Here is a 16,585-nt window from a genome sequence, read left to right as displayed (position 1 = left end):
AGAAATCATATCAATGTCACGACAATCACAGACCTGCCCAACTGTGTCGAGAACGTCGAAATTTTGGGAGTTAATCTCACTAAGAAGAACTCAATGCAGTTCATCTTCAATGTATACAAGAGCCATAGAGAACACCACATGGTTCTCTCTGCAGTCTTTGAAATAGCAGTCACTACACCTACTATCATCTCTGGCGACTTCAACGCTCATAGTGAATTATTACTTAATTCACCAAGAACCGACGCCAACGGAAGACATATTGAACACCTTTTTGATGAAGTGCCTGAAATCAGTCTGCTTAATTCGACGGAACCAACCCACACTGGGTGGGAGGAAGCTGGATCAAACGTTTGTCTCCACCAGTATTTATGAGTTGTGTCATTGGTCAGTTGATCATGTTCTGACCAGTGACCACTTTGCTACAAGAACAGTTATTAGTATAGCACTACCTCCCAGACCTCAAACTCCCGTGCCTGGATGGAACGTTATCAAAGCAAATTGGACGAAATTTCAGGAATCTCTCGAAACTTGGCAACAAAACCACACTCCTCCTGACAACACCGAAGAAATAGAAAAAGATTTAGTAGATGCAATACATAGAGCAGCAAATCACGCCGTCCCCAATAGGAAAACAATTACCCAACAACATAAGGACCATTGGTATTACTGTGATAGGATAAAAAAAACTACATAAGAGACTAATTTGTGCACGAAAGAATTTCAGAAGAGATAGAACCGAAGCTAATCTAGGACTTCTTAGAGCTTTCCAAGATCATGTGCACGAAGAAACAGCAAAAATCAGAGAAGAAAAATGGCTCGAGTGGTGTGCCAAGCTAAATCAGCATACATCCTTGGGCAACATCTGGAGGCAGATCAACAAGGCCAAAGGAAAATCGCCTCCTACTCTGCCACATCATGTTCATCCAAGCAAGAAGCAGAAAGGTTAGCAAATCTATTTGCTTCAAGAGCCAGTTCCACTCAACTTCCTCAAGCAACTCTGACTCACAACAAAGACTTCAAGCACCAAGATGGAATAAAATAGATGATGCTTTAGCCTTACATGATGAACTAGACCAACCTTTCAATCTGAAAGAACTCAGAAGCGTTACAATGAAAACTAAAAATACAGCTCCAGGCGAGGACAAAATCATTTACAACATGCTAGCCAAGCTAGGGGAAAACCGTGAAGAAACCTTCTTGAATCTCATCAACAGAGTATGGGTGACAAGAACCCGACCACTCTCTTGGAACAGTGTAATTATAGTTCCCATTCCAAAACCTAAAGACCCAGGAAATCCAAGACCCATCTCATTAACAAGCTGTCTGGTCAAAACTGCAGAAAGAATGGCCCTTAATCAAATTGAATGGAAAGCCAATCCACTACACCAAAATATGTTTGCTTACAGAAAAGATGTTGGAACCACAGAATTCCTTACCTCAATCCTGGATCAAATCAATGACAATCCTTGAATCCTTATTTTTCTAGACCTTGAAATAGCCTTCGAGTTAGCCAGTGCTCCAGCTACACTGTGCTGTCTTGTGGATAAGGAAATCAAAGGACACGCTCTTGCCTTTGCCAAAGGAAGCCTGCTCAACCGAGAAGCTAAAGTTAAATTCCAAGGAAAAACATACACCTCAAAGAGGCTAGAAAATGGAACCCCGCAGGGAGGAATACTAAGCCCCTTCCTCTTCAACTGTCTCATGGAGCAATTCATGAAGCTCAAGTTACCAAAAGCCAAACTGCTTAACTATGCAGACGACTTTGTGGTCATCATTAATGGCAAAGGCGCAAGGAACCATGCACAGAAATGCATACATATTATCAGCAGGGAAGAGGACTGCATAGCAGTGAAAATTGACAGCAATAAAACCAGAACAATGGCTGTTAAAATGAGAACTCAAGACATCAGACTCGCAATACAAGGACATGAAATTGAGTGGGTTACCTCTTTTCAATACCTAGAAGTCATAATAGACAGCCAGTTGAAATTCACTCAAGAAATTTAATATCTTCGGAAACGTTGTAAAGCCAGAAACTCAGTTTTGCGTTCCCTGACAATTCTTAGAGATGGTGCATCTCTCTACCAGTACTCAAAATGTATTACGTTCAAGCAGTTAGGTCACTCATTGACTATGCTGCTCCTGTTCTTACATCCTTCAGTTAATAACCAATGGGAGAAACTGGAAGTGTCTCAATATGATGCTCTCAGAACAATGCTGGGAGCACCAATATGGACGCATAGAGAGACTCTAAGAATGGAAATCAACTTACAGGATCAACAGGATCCTGCTTGATCCTGCAGGATCCAGGAAACCAACTTACAGGATCACAGGATCAAACAGAGGATAGCCACCATGACAGCAAAAACTTGTTGGAACCACCGCCAGACTGTCAATCAAAAACAGCATACACAGATCGCTTCAGAAAGATCTTCATTATAGAACAAGTGCATGGATGGATAATCTGGTCAAAATTCTAGAGAAAGTGGACTTGAAATACAACATTAAAACAAAGGGGAACATAGACCATATCAACACTTTCGGCAGCCTCCTCCATGGGAAGAATCGAGTCTAAAGATAATCATCGAAGGATTACCAGTTAAAAAATCAGCATGTGACCCACAGAGGCTCAAAGCAGTCATAGAACAACAAATGGAAACCATCTCAAGACCTACAATGACTCACATCTTCACAGATGGATCAGTTGATCAAGAAAGAGGTTCTGCTGGGGCAGCAGTTTACACTACCAACCATGAAGCTTACTGGAACATGAATAGTGGGTGCTCAACATTGCACAGCACAGAGATAATATACAACTCCTCCCAGAAATCCAACATATAGGAAAAGAAGCCCATAATCTAGGGCTGTCAATCACCCTAAATTGGAAACCAAGTCACATTGGCATATATGGTAATGAAAAGGCAGATTCACTAGCAAAAACTGTCACTGCTCTACTTGTTGTACAGGTTCAAATACCTCCAAGTTTTTCACAGATTAAGGAGCAAATCAAGAAGAAAATTCTCTCAACTATCAAAAGTCGCCACAGAGCCAAAGTAGCGGAAGGAAGATCCCCTGCGATATGGTACGAACAAGCCACTGGTTACTCCTCTTTCAAGCCAAACAGAAAGATATCCAGAGACATTGCAGTAGCCATACACAGACTCAGACTTGGTTACAAGTGATGCTGGGAGGTAATGAACCAAATAGTTAAAGAGTGTTATATCTGTGGAACAAAAGCAGAGGCGCCACTATTGCACTACTTACTGGAATGTGAAGCTACTGAAGTCCTGTGCATCAAACTCAACATTAACCCAACGACAGCAGCTGCATTAGATGTACGTTCCACCACGACCACAATGATTAGAAAAGCCGATGAGGAACTAGTGAGGCTTCTGCATCTACATCCGCCATCAAGATAATGTTATTAAAACAAGACTAAGACCAGTGCACTAACATAGAAGCGAAAAATAAACCGGGAAAACGGAGGAATCCCCACCTCCATTTAAAACTTTGACCCAAACATCACAGTAATAAGGTTATCTCGAATAACCGAACTTAATTATAGGCTCACCATAGCCCGTGCTACATGAGCACTTCGTTCTGAGTAGCTAAATCTAAAACAACAACTTATGGGCCAAATGGCCTTCTGCAGTTACCCTTGTTCTTATGTTCTTACGTTCTAAAAGAATTAGTATAAATGTGGTTAAGTCAGACTGGGAAAATGTTGGAAGTGGAGTGCCTCAGGGCTCTGTCCTGGGACCTCTGTTATTCATAATATATATAAATGATTTTTTATATAATATATAAATATATATATATATATATATATATATATATATATATATATATATATATATATACATATATATATATATATATATATATATATATATATATATATATATATATATATATATATATATTATTAAATATGACCGAAAAAGAAAGATTGATAATTCTAACACGAATTTTCTCAAAATTTCATGTTTCTTTTCACTGTCGATGGTAATTGAAAAATCAATTCTCCAAAATTCATTTTTATTTTTTAGTCTGACGTGACATTTGAACGCGTTTCGTAATAACTTATTACATTTTCAAAGACTTTAGTTTACACACACACAACTATAACCTTCAAACACTAAACAGAGTTTAAACAGCTTTCATTTTATACCTGCATTTGAGTGAGGTGATATGTTGCAACAGTTTTGAATGAGGTGAAAATAAACTTTCAACACAAGACAGAACACGAAACAATGGGTATAATATTGGGTAAGTTAAAGGGAAGAATGGAAGTAACTGCAAAGGGCCTATGTCGACCGTGCTCTCAGCCACAGCTCAGGATGGAAGCAAGTCGATGAAGAACTCTGTAGGATAAGGCAGGTCCTAGTCAACAACGGCTTCTCCAATGGTTTCGTTGAAGACATCATAAGAAGGAAGGTAAAACGCCATGCAACCTCTGAAGAGTCAACCAACACAACACCTATACCCCCTATTAGACTATTTTACAGGAATTTCTTTTCCACAGCTCATAAAACAGAGGAAAGGGTCCTGAAAGATATTGTTAATAGAAACGTTATTCCTACAGACAAAAATCAGAAGATACAATTGACGATTTACTAGAAAACCAAGAAAACGGCCAACCTACTCATGAGAAACTCTCCAGACACAAAGCAGAACGCTTTAAAAGAGGCCAATGTCGTCTATGCCATCCACTTGGGGACTGTAAGCCTAGAAGAACTCAGTATTATAGGCAAGACAACAACATCTCTTTCCAGGCGAGTAACGATGCATAAGCAACAGGGCTCCATTAAGGATCATATAATCTCTTCCTACAACCAGACCAATACCAGAGAAGTCTTAACAAAAAACACGGAAATCATCGATAGATACAGCGATAGTAGGCGCCTTGATATCTGAGAGGCACTACACATTAAGAAGTCAACACCAGCAATCAACAGCCAATTAATGCACAACTATATTCTACCCACTTCAAGACTCCGCACCAATATAGAAGCATCAAGAAATATGGGCCAATAGGCCCTTTGCAGTTACTTCCATTCTTCCCTTTAACTTACCCAATAATATACCCATTCTTTCGTGTTCTGTCTTGTGTTGAAAGTTTGTTTTCACCTCATCCAAAACTGTTGTAACATATCACCTCACCCAAATGCAAGTATAAAATCGAAGCTGTTTGAACTCTGTTCAGTTATAGTTGTGTGTGTGTAAATTAAAGTCTTTGAAAATGTAATAAGTTTTACGAAACGCGTTCAAGTGTCACGTCAGACTAGAAATAAAAATGAATTTTGGAGAATTGATTTTTCAGTTACCATCAACAGTGAAAAGAAATATAAGAAATATAGAGAAAATTCGTGTTAGAATTATTAATCTTACTTTTTCGCTCATATTTAATATATATATATATATATATATATATATATATATATATATATATATATATATATATATATATATATATATATATTAAATCTTTGTGATTTAATCTTTGTGTTTAGATAGGAGATGCCTCGTATGGGCCAATAAGCCTTCTGCAGCCCCTATGTTTATCCCTTATGTATCCCCCCATGTTTTCACCTTCATTGTATTATCACCTGACCTAATGCGGGTATAAAATCAACTAGTATTGTAAGATCTGTTCACTTGAGAATAAACCATGGAGGTTCGAAACGTCGTGCAAATTATACAAATAAGTGTAATACACTCTATAGTAAATCACTTCTTTTCTTCACCTTAAAAGTACGAAAATGAGTTTTGGAGAACTCCTATTTCAATTAAGCCCTGATGCTAAGAAAATAGTTAGAGGGATAGAAGCCCTAAACCAGAAAATAATAAATACAGAATATGCGGTCATATTCAATGAAACATGTTTGAAAGAAAACCTGCTGCCAGTATACACCAATATAAACCCACATGACCCAGCAGTCCGCAATACAGAGTTTACCTATAGGTATAGGCAAGAGCTCATTCGGCATCAACTAAACAAGAAGAAGGAAGCCCTCCAAACCTTTATAGAGCAGGCGGAGCATCTGTTAAACAAATGGACCCAGTACGACATCCCTATCCAACTCAAGCAAACCGTCAACAGTGAACTATTTAACCTGAAACAACAACATAAAACTCTTGTAGAAACAAAGACACTCCGTAAGTTAACATCCCTAAACGGTGGACAGCTAAAAATCCCTCGTCCTAAAGATGGCTACTTTAACCTGACTTCTTATGATCTTACCCAGGACCAACGAGACCTCTTAAATCTTGGTCTAAATTGTCAATATATATATATATATATATATATATATATATATATATATATATATATATATATATATATATATATATATATATATATATATATAAATATATATATATATATATATATATATATATATATATATATATATATATATAAATATATATATATATATATATATATATATATATATATATATATATATATATATATATATATATATAAATATATATATATATATATATATATATATATATATATATATATATATATATATCGTACCTAGTAGCCTGAACGCACTTCTCAGCCTACTATGCAAGGCCCGATTTGCCTAATAAGCCAAGTTTTCATGAACTAATATATTTTCTCTAATTTTTTCCTTATGAAATGATAAAGCTACCCGTTTCATTATGTATGAGGTCCATTTTTTTCTATTGGAGTTAAAAATAACATAGATATATGACCGAACCTAACCAACCCTACCTAACCTAACCTAACCTATCTTTATAGGTTAGGTTCGGTTAGGTAGCCGAAAAAGGTAGGTTAGGTTAGGTTAGGTAGGTTAGGTAGACGAAAAATAATTAATTCATGAAAACTAGGCTTATTAGGCAAATCGGGCCTTGCAAAGTAGGCTGAGAAGTGCGTTCTGGCTACTAGGTACGACATATATATATATATGTCGTACCTAGTAGCCATAACTCACTTCTCAGCCTACTATGCAAGGCCCAATTTGCCTAATAAGCCAAGTTTTCATGAATTAATTGTTTTTCGACTACCTAACCTACCTAACCTAACCTAACCTAACTTTTTCGGCTACCTAACCTAACCTAACCTATAAAGATAGGTTAGGTTAGGTTAGGTAGGGTTGGTTAGGTTCGGTCATATATCTACGTTAATTTAAACTCCAATAAAAAAAAATTGACCTCATACATAATGAAATGCGTAGCTTTATCATTTCATAAGAAAAAAATTAGAGAAAATATATTAATTCAGGAAAACTTGGCTTATTAGGCAAATCGGGCCTTGCATAGTAGGCCGATAAGTGCGTTCTGGCTATTAGGTACGACATATATATATATATATATATATATATATATATGTCGTACCTAGTAGCCAGAACTCACTTCTCAGCCTACTATTCAAGGCCCGATTTGCCTAATAAGCCAAGTTTTCCTGAATTAATATATTTACTATAATTTTTTTCTTATGAAATGATAAAGCTACCCTTTTCACTATGTATGAGGTCAATTTTTTTTTATTGGAGTTAAAATTAACGTAGATATATGACCGAACCTAACCAACCCTACCTAACCTAACCTAACCTATATATATAGGTAAGGTTAGGTTAGGTAGCCAAAAAAAGCTAGGTTAGGTTAGGTTAGGTAGGTTAGGTAGACGAAAAAACATTAATTCATGAAAACTTGGCTTATTAGGCAAATCGGGCCTTGCATAGTAGGCTGAGAAGTGAGTTCTGGCTACTAGGTACGACATATATATATATATATATATATATATATATATATATATATATATATATATATGTCGTACCTATTAGCCAGAACGCACTTCTCGGCCAACTATGCAAGGCCCGATTTGCCTAATAAGCCAAGTTTTCCTGAATTAATATATTTTCTCTAATTTTTTTCTTATGTAATGATAAAGCTACCCATTTCATTATGTATGAGGTCATTTTTTTTATTGGAGTTAAAATTAACGTAGATATATGACCGAACCTAACCAACCCTACCTAACCTGACCTAACCTAACCTATCTTTATAGGTTAGGTTAGGTTAGGTAGCCGAAAAAGTTAGGTTAGGTTATGTTAGGTAGGTTAGGTAGTCAAAAAACAATTAATTCATGAAAACTTGGCTTATTAGGCAAATTGGGCCTTGCATAGTAGGCTGAGAAGTGCGTTCTGGCTACTAGGTACGACATATATATATATATATATATATATATATATATATATATATATATATATATATATATATATATATATATATATATATATATGCGAACAAGCCTGAATGGTCCCCAGGACTATATGCGACTGAAAACTCACACCCCAGAAGTGACTCGAACCCATACTCCCAGGAGCAACGCAACTGGTAACTACAGGGCGCCTTAATCCGCTTGACCATCACGGCCGGACAAAAGGAAGTGATAGCCGAAGCTATTTGAACCACTTCCCCGCCGGCAACTCGGATGGTAATCTTGGGCATAGCATTTCACCAAATCACCTCATTCTTTGGGGCACACGTGAGGAACACAAATGCGAACAAGCCTGAATGGTCCCCAGGACTATATGCGACTGAAAACTATATTTATATATATATATATATATATATATATATATATATATATATATATATATATATAAATATATATATATATATATATATATATATATATATATATATATATATATATATATATATATATATATATATATACATACATATGCAAACAAGCCTGAATGGTCCCCAGGACTATATGCGACTGAAAACTAACACCCCAGAAGTGACTCGAACCCATACTCCCAGGAGCAACGCAACTGGTAACTACAGGACGCCTTAATCCGCTTGACCATCACGACCTTAATCCGCACTTTGCACTTTGTACCACAACCCCCTGCACTTTGTTCCACCACCCCCTGCACTTTGTACCACCACCCCCTGCACTTTGTACCACCACCCCCTGCACTTTGTTCCACCACCCCCTGCACTTTGTACCACCACCCCCTGCACTTTGTACCACCACACCCTGCACTTTGTACCTCTACCCACCTGCACTTTAAACTACCAACCCTTGCACTTTGTACCACCACCCCCTGAACTTTGTACCACCACCCGCCTGCACTTTATACCACTACCCCCTGCACTTTATTCCACCACCCGCCTGCACTTTATACCACCACCCCCTGCACTTTATTCCACCACCCGCCTGCACTTTATGCAACCATCCCCTGCACTTTATTCCACCACCCTTCTTCACTTTATACCACCATCCCCTGCACTTTATTCCACCACCCCCTGCACTTTATACCACCACCCGCCTGCACTTTAAACTACCAACCCCTGCACTTTATACCACCACCCCCTACACTTTATAACACAATCCATGTACAACTCAAACCGAATTTGCAGGCATATACCCTACCACTGAATTTTTAAAAGACAAAGGCAATGGGCTTACATACTGTGACTCGCAGAGTGCACTCCTGGCATTGAACGCACATAGTAATAACACCCAGAAAATAGTCAGTGATATTCGAATGAATGTTTTAGCTGCCAAAGAAAACAGATTTGGAATTAAATTCCAATGTATACCATCACATGTTGGCATCTCAAGACATGACACTGTTGATATGCTTGCAAAGGCAGCCTGTAGTAGACCAGTGGTAGAAATTGATATGGGGGTTTCATTAGCAGTGACAAAGAGAATACTTAAACAAATATCTTATGAAAATCTCACCGACCTAACAAATTCACAAAGACCTGAAAGTTGTAGCATTAAATATTATGAGAGATATCGTGAGGAAACATTCACATATGGGACTAATAGAGCAAGAACTCGGCAATGTGATGTTATAGTGGCCAGAATACGCCTGTGGTATAGACGTTTCAGGCAGCTTTCTCCAAACCCAAATGTCGAGTACACAATGTGTTAACTTTGTGAAACAGAAAACATGCACTCACTTGAACATTATATTGTAGAATGTCCTATATTGACTGACTTTCGCCCTCTTGGGCTGAGGTACGCTGAACTCTGCAACTACTATATGAGTACTGGAACACTTGATGATATATTGGACTTGTACCCTAGATTGACTACGTAATGTATCAATTATACAATGTATGTATGTGATGTATCTATATAACCTGAGCTTGTAAAAGCACCTTAATCACCTTCAGTGATTAAGTGCTTAATTGCATACTAGTTTCTCTATAAGCTATCGCACCCTGTCAGAGTAAAAGAGACAAATGTATGTGAATGCATGTGTGTGTATATATATGTATGTAGATATGTGTATGTGCGTATATGTGTATGTATGTATATGTATGTGTATAAAATATATTGGAAGCTGATCAGAATTGCATTTCACCTTTGTAAATGCACATTAACGACACTATGCAAAAGACACATCTAACACTTTATGTAGGGCATACGTAAATCTGTGTATCTATGTATTTACGTATGTAGGTTAGCTTAGCATTTTAAAAGCACCGAATCACCTTCTGTGGTTGAGTGTTCAATAAACCCTTGAACTATATGTTTAACACTTCTCTAACCCTGTCCATGGAGGACAGAAGAAAATGTATATATGCTGGTTAGCATTGTAAATGTGTGGCCACGTCTGTGGTAGAAAATAATAATTATAATAATAAAAAAACACTATCCCCTGCACTTTATACCACCACCACCTGCACTTTATACCACCATCCCCTGCACTTTATACCACCATCCCCTGCACTTTATACCACCACCCCCCTGCACTTTATACCACCACCCCCTGCACTTTATACCACCACCACCTGCACTTTATACCACTACCCCCTGCACTTTATACCACCATCCCCTGCACTTTATACCACCACCCCCTGCACTTTATACCACCACCCCCTGCACTTTATACCACCATCCCCTGCACTTTATACCACCACCCCCTGCACTTTATACCACCACCACCCTGCACTTTATACCACCACCCCCTGCACTTTATACCACCATCCCCTGCACTTTATACCACCACCCCCTGCACTTTATACCACCACCCCCCTGCACTTTATACCACCACCCCCCCTGCACTTTATACCACCACCCCCGGCACTTTATACCACCACCCCCGGCACTTTATACCACCATCCCCTGCACTTTATACCACCACCCCCCTGCACTTTATACCACCACCCCCCTGCACTTTATACCACCATCCCCTGCACTTTATACCACCATCCCCTGCACTTTATACCACCATCCCCTGCACTTTATACCACCACCCCCCTGCACTTTATACCACCACCCCCCTGCACTTTATACCACCACCCCCTGCACTTTATACCACCACCCCCGGCACTTTATACCACCACCACCCTGCACTTTATACCACCACCCCCTGCACTTTATACCACCACCCCCTGCACTTTATACCACCATCCCCTGCACTTTATACCACCATCCCCTGCACTTTATACCACCACCCCCCTGCACTTTATACCACCACCCCCTGCACTTTATACCACCACCCCCTGCACTTTATACCACCACCCCCTGCACTTTATACCACCACCCCCGGCACTTTATACCACCACCACCCTGCACTTTATACCACCACCCCCTGCACTTTATACCACCACCCCCGGCACTTTATACCACCACCCCCCTGCACTTTATACCACCGGCACTTTATACCACCACCCCCTGCACTTTATACCACCGGCACTTTATACCACCACCCCCGGCACTTTATACCACCACCCCCTGCACTTTATACCACCACCCCCGGCACTTTATACCACCACCCCCTGCACTTTATACCACCACCCCCGGCACTTTATACCACCACCCCCTGCACTTTATACCACCACCCCCGGCACTTTATACCACCACCCCCTGCACTTTATACCACCACCCCCCTGCACTTTATACCACCACCCCCGGCACTTTATACCACCACCCCCTGCACTTTATACCACCACCCCCCTGCACTTTATACCACCATCCCCGGCACTTTATACCACCACCCCCCTGCACTTAATACCACCACCACCCTGCACTTTATACCACCACCACCCTGCACTTTATACCACCACCCCCCTGCACTTTATACCACCACCCCCCTGCACTTTATACCACCACCCCCCTGCACTTTATACCACCACCACCCTGCACTTTATACCACCACCCCCTGCACTTTATACCACCACCACCCTGCACTTTATACCACCACCCCCTGCACTTTATACCACCACCACCCTGCACTTTATACCACCACCCCCTGCACTTTATACCACCACCACCCTGCACTTTATACCACCACCCCCCTGCACTTTATACCACCACCACCCTGCACTTTATACCACCACCCCCTGCACTTTATACCACCACCACCCTGCACTTTATACCACCACCCCCTGCACTTTATACCACCACCACCCTGCACTTTATACCACCACCCCCCTGCACTTAATACCACCACCCCCTGCACTTTATACCACCACCACCCTGCATTTTATACCACCACCCGCCTGCACTTTATACCACCACCCCCCTGCACTTTATACCACCACCCCCTGCACTTTATACCACCACCCCCTGCACTTTATACCACCACCACCCTGCACTTTATACCACCACCCGCCTGCACTTTATACCACCACCCCCCTGCACTTTATACCACCACCCCCTGCACTTTATACCACCACCACCCTGCACTTTATACCACCACCCCCTGCACTTTATACCACTACCACCCTGCACTTTATACCACCACCCCCCTGCACTTTATACCACCACCCCCTGCACTTTATACCACCACCCCCCTGCACTTTATACCACCACCCCCTGCACTTTATACCACCACCCCCCTGCACTTTATACCACCACCCCCCCTGCACTTTATACCACCATCCCCCTGCACTTTATACCACCACCCCCCTGCACTTTATACCACCACCCGCTGCACTTTATACCACCACCCCCTGCACTTTATACCACCACCCCCTGCACTTTATACCACCACCCCCTGCACTTTATACCACCACCCCCTGCACTTTATAACATCACCCTCTGCACTTTACACCACCACCCGCTTGCACTTTATATCAGCACCCGCCTGCACTTTATACCTCCACCCGTCTACACTTTATACTACCACCTCCCTGCACTTTATACAACCACGTTTGATTGGTTGATGTCCAGGGGGGTCAAGGGGGGGGGGAAGAGAGTCATGGCACTGGTTGGCAGGACCAAAAATTTAGAACAGGACTATTGAACTGATTGGCTCTTGACTTTGAAAGGCGGGGTTTATTGGGTCTAAGGAACTAAGTTGTGGGTAGAGCGTGTTTCCACTGGTAAGCTTGTTAAGAAAATATTAGTTAGTGTGTCTTTGGGAGCGACTTTGGACAGCTCCCTTCAGGGCCTGAGGACAGCCATTCAACATCTGTGGCCAGTATCAGGTTAAGGTAATGTGCACTTGAGTATTCATGCCCATCAGTAGATACTATTGCCTAATATAGTAATTACAGCCAGGATATAAATATACGTGTATTTGATAAATAAAGTGCTTATTAAGGTATTTTGTTGTTTAGTTATCTGTTCCCCCTTTTAATAATACTGAGTCATATTTATATGTGGTTTTTATGTGCTGTACTAAAAATCCCCATGTATTCTCCTCCATATCAGGGATATTAAAGTTGCTCTTGAATCCTCAATAAGTAGAGTAAAGATTTCTATTTAATTCCCAAGCATTATTGCAAGATTCCTACGTCCCTCAAGTTTCTTGATTATTGATTTCTGTCCTTCCTGGGAGATCAGTAGTGATGGGCAGTACATTCAGGGTAGCAGAAAGGTGGTGGCAGTGTAAGTTTAAGTATTCATTAAAATATATAAAATTAATAACCCCTTCATTTTGTAGCTTTCCACCATTTAATATTTCAGTTTAACAGTTAGCTGGGAGTTCAGTGAGAGCCATAGAGATCTTGCAACAGCGTTGAGCTGGGATTTTTAAGTGAGGATGGGGTAAAGCAAGGTGGGGGTATTACATTATAAAATCAACCCCTGCACTTTATACCACCACCCCCTGCACTTTATTCCACCACCCCCCAGCACTTTATACCACCATCCCCTGCACTTTAAACTACCACATCCTGCACTTTATCCACCACCCCCCCCCTGCACTTTATACCACCATCCCCCTGCACTTATTACCACCACACCCTGCACTTTATACCACCATCCCCTGCACTTTATATCACCACCCCTCTGCACTTTATACCACCACTCCCTGCACTTTATAACACCATCCCCTGCACTTTATACCTTCACTCCCTGCACTTTATACCACCACCCCTCCTGCACTTTATTCCACCACCCCCCAACACTTTATACCACCTGTTATGTATTTAAAAGTGCTGCTATGGGGATCTAGTATTAATTTAGAGTAGGGTTAGAAGTTAGTATCAAGATGTAACCAAAGTAATGGAGATCTTAAAAGCCCGGTCCCCAAGAAACATAAGGGTAAATAATTAATTGGTTACAAGACAATGTCAGCTTAGAGGTAGATCATAGATCTCCTACACAGGAAGAATGGATACTCCTTTAATACTAATTTTCTTATTTATTAACCCCTTAACCACCCCCCAAATACATTCACACCAATAACAATAATTACTTTACCACACTATCTTACGTTAAAATCCTTGGTCCACATAGGCAGGATACAAGGTTTACAATGGCACAAGCTTGGGTAAAGTTTACTAGTGAAGGACTTGAAGCTTGAGGCAGCTTAGGGGTAGTGAGCCCACGTGGTACCCTAACACAACACAACACTTGGGGGTACCCAAAACACTGGCAAATACTACTCACGGTCTACACAAATCTTACACTTCCAGAGTATGCTCAATTAAATACACAGTACTTATCTTAATGGTTACAGGAACTTAAGGTGAGGGAAAGAAGTAGGAGGAAAGGTAGAGGGGTGCAGAGCAACTCAGAAAAACTCTTGACACCACAGACGCCAGCCAGAAAAGGGAGACCGTCTCCAGTCTCCTTCCGCAGCTGACTCGCTGCCAGCAGACTACTCAACTAATCGAACAGCAGCCCTATATCCAAGTTTACTCAGATCTACTTTACTAATACTTGCTACTCATTTGTAAACATAGTTGCTGCCTATTTTATTAATTAATAACTAATCACAAGCTCAGTCTTTAAATGCTCTTTGAGAAACAAGAATCGTCTTACGTCTGGCAGGGAAGATACAAACAAAGACACCTCGCCATGCGTCCCACTAATATAAAGTAGTTTATTTAGCTCAATTTGACCTCTGGTTTCCAACTGAGGAACCCAGGGTCGTAACACTCCTCCCCCCTTCAGAGAAAAAAAAATGTGGCTACTAGAATAGTAGTCATATTTGTTTGTAAGACTATACAGAGAATAAAAAGGAAAATCCATGGCATAAAAGAAAATCAATCAAAACAACAATTTCTCTGCATGAAAAGTACAAAGGAATTCTCTGAAAGAAAAAACACATACACACAAAAAATCAGGGAAGTAAATAAATTGGACACGGAATATTTAATGTCACAGGAGAACCTACAAAAAAAAAATATATAACTAAAGCATGATAGTTGGTAAATGGCATCCTGTGGCCCAGATGAATGTTACTCAGGCAACCGGGACAGAGCGTCGGCTATCACGTTGAGCCAGCCCGGTAGGTGGATAATGGAAAGATTGAAGTCCTGTAGGTACAATGCCCACCTAAGGATGCGTTTATTCTTTTCCTTCATTTGATTCAGGAAAACTAGTGGGTTATGGTCTGTGTACATTTCCACTATATTACCTGTGAGGTAGACTTTGAACTTTTTACATGTTAACACTAGCACCAACGCCTCTTTTTCTACCACTGAATAATTGTGTTGCGCCTTGTCAAATTTCACAGAGTAATAATATACTGGGTGTTCCACTTGATCATCCCCAGTTTGCAACAACACTGCACCAGCACCTGAGTCAGACGCGCCAACATGAATTTTAAATGGTTGGTCGAACCTTGGACTAGCGAGCACTGGGGCGAAAGCTAAGATCAATTTCAAATTTTTAAATGCCTCTGCACAGTCTGATGACCACTTAAATTTAACGGCCTTCCGCAACAAGTTTGTGAGAGGAGTGGCAACACTGGAAAAGTTCTGACAAAAGTGTCGATAGTACGCACACATACCGATAAACCTTTGAATATCCTTTTTAGACTGGAGCACGAGATACTCCAGAATGGCACTGATTTTACCTTGCCGAGGTAGCACTTTTCCTTAGCCCACTTCATAACCGAGGTGCATCACTGTGCCTTGGCCAAAATTTACTTGATATAATAATGACACTTTTTTAGAACTGCCTTTAGAAACTTGTGTAAGGAATCGTTCAGGACCTTGTATACCACATATGTAAGACCAATCCTGGAATATGCAGCTCCAGCCTGGAGTCCATTCCTATTTAAACACAAGACAAAGGCAGAGAAGATTCAGAGGTATTCCACCAGACTCGTTCTGGAACTGAGAGGTATGAGCTACGAGGAAAGGCTAAGGAAGATGAACCTCACATCCCTGGAAA

This window comes from Procambarus clarkii, chromosome 21 (assembly GCF_040958095.1).
Source record: "Procambarus clarkii isolate CNS0578487 chromosome 21, FALCON_Pclarkii_2.0, whole genome shotgun sequence".
NCBI classification, from domain to species: domain Eukaryota; kingdom Metazoa; phylum Arthropoda; class Malacostraca; order Decapoda; family Cambaridae; genus Procambarus; species Procambarus clarkii.
The sequence above is the reverse complement of the archived record's forward strand: the minus strand, read 5'-3'. Positions refer to the sequence as shown.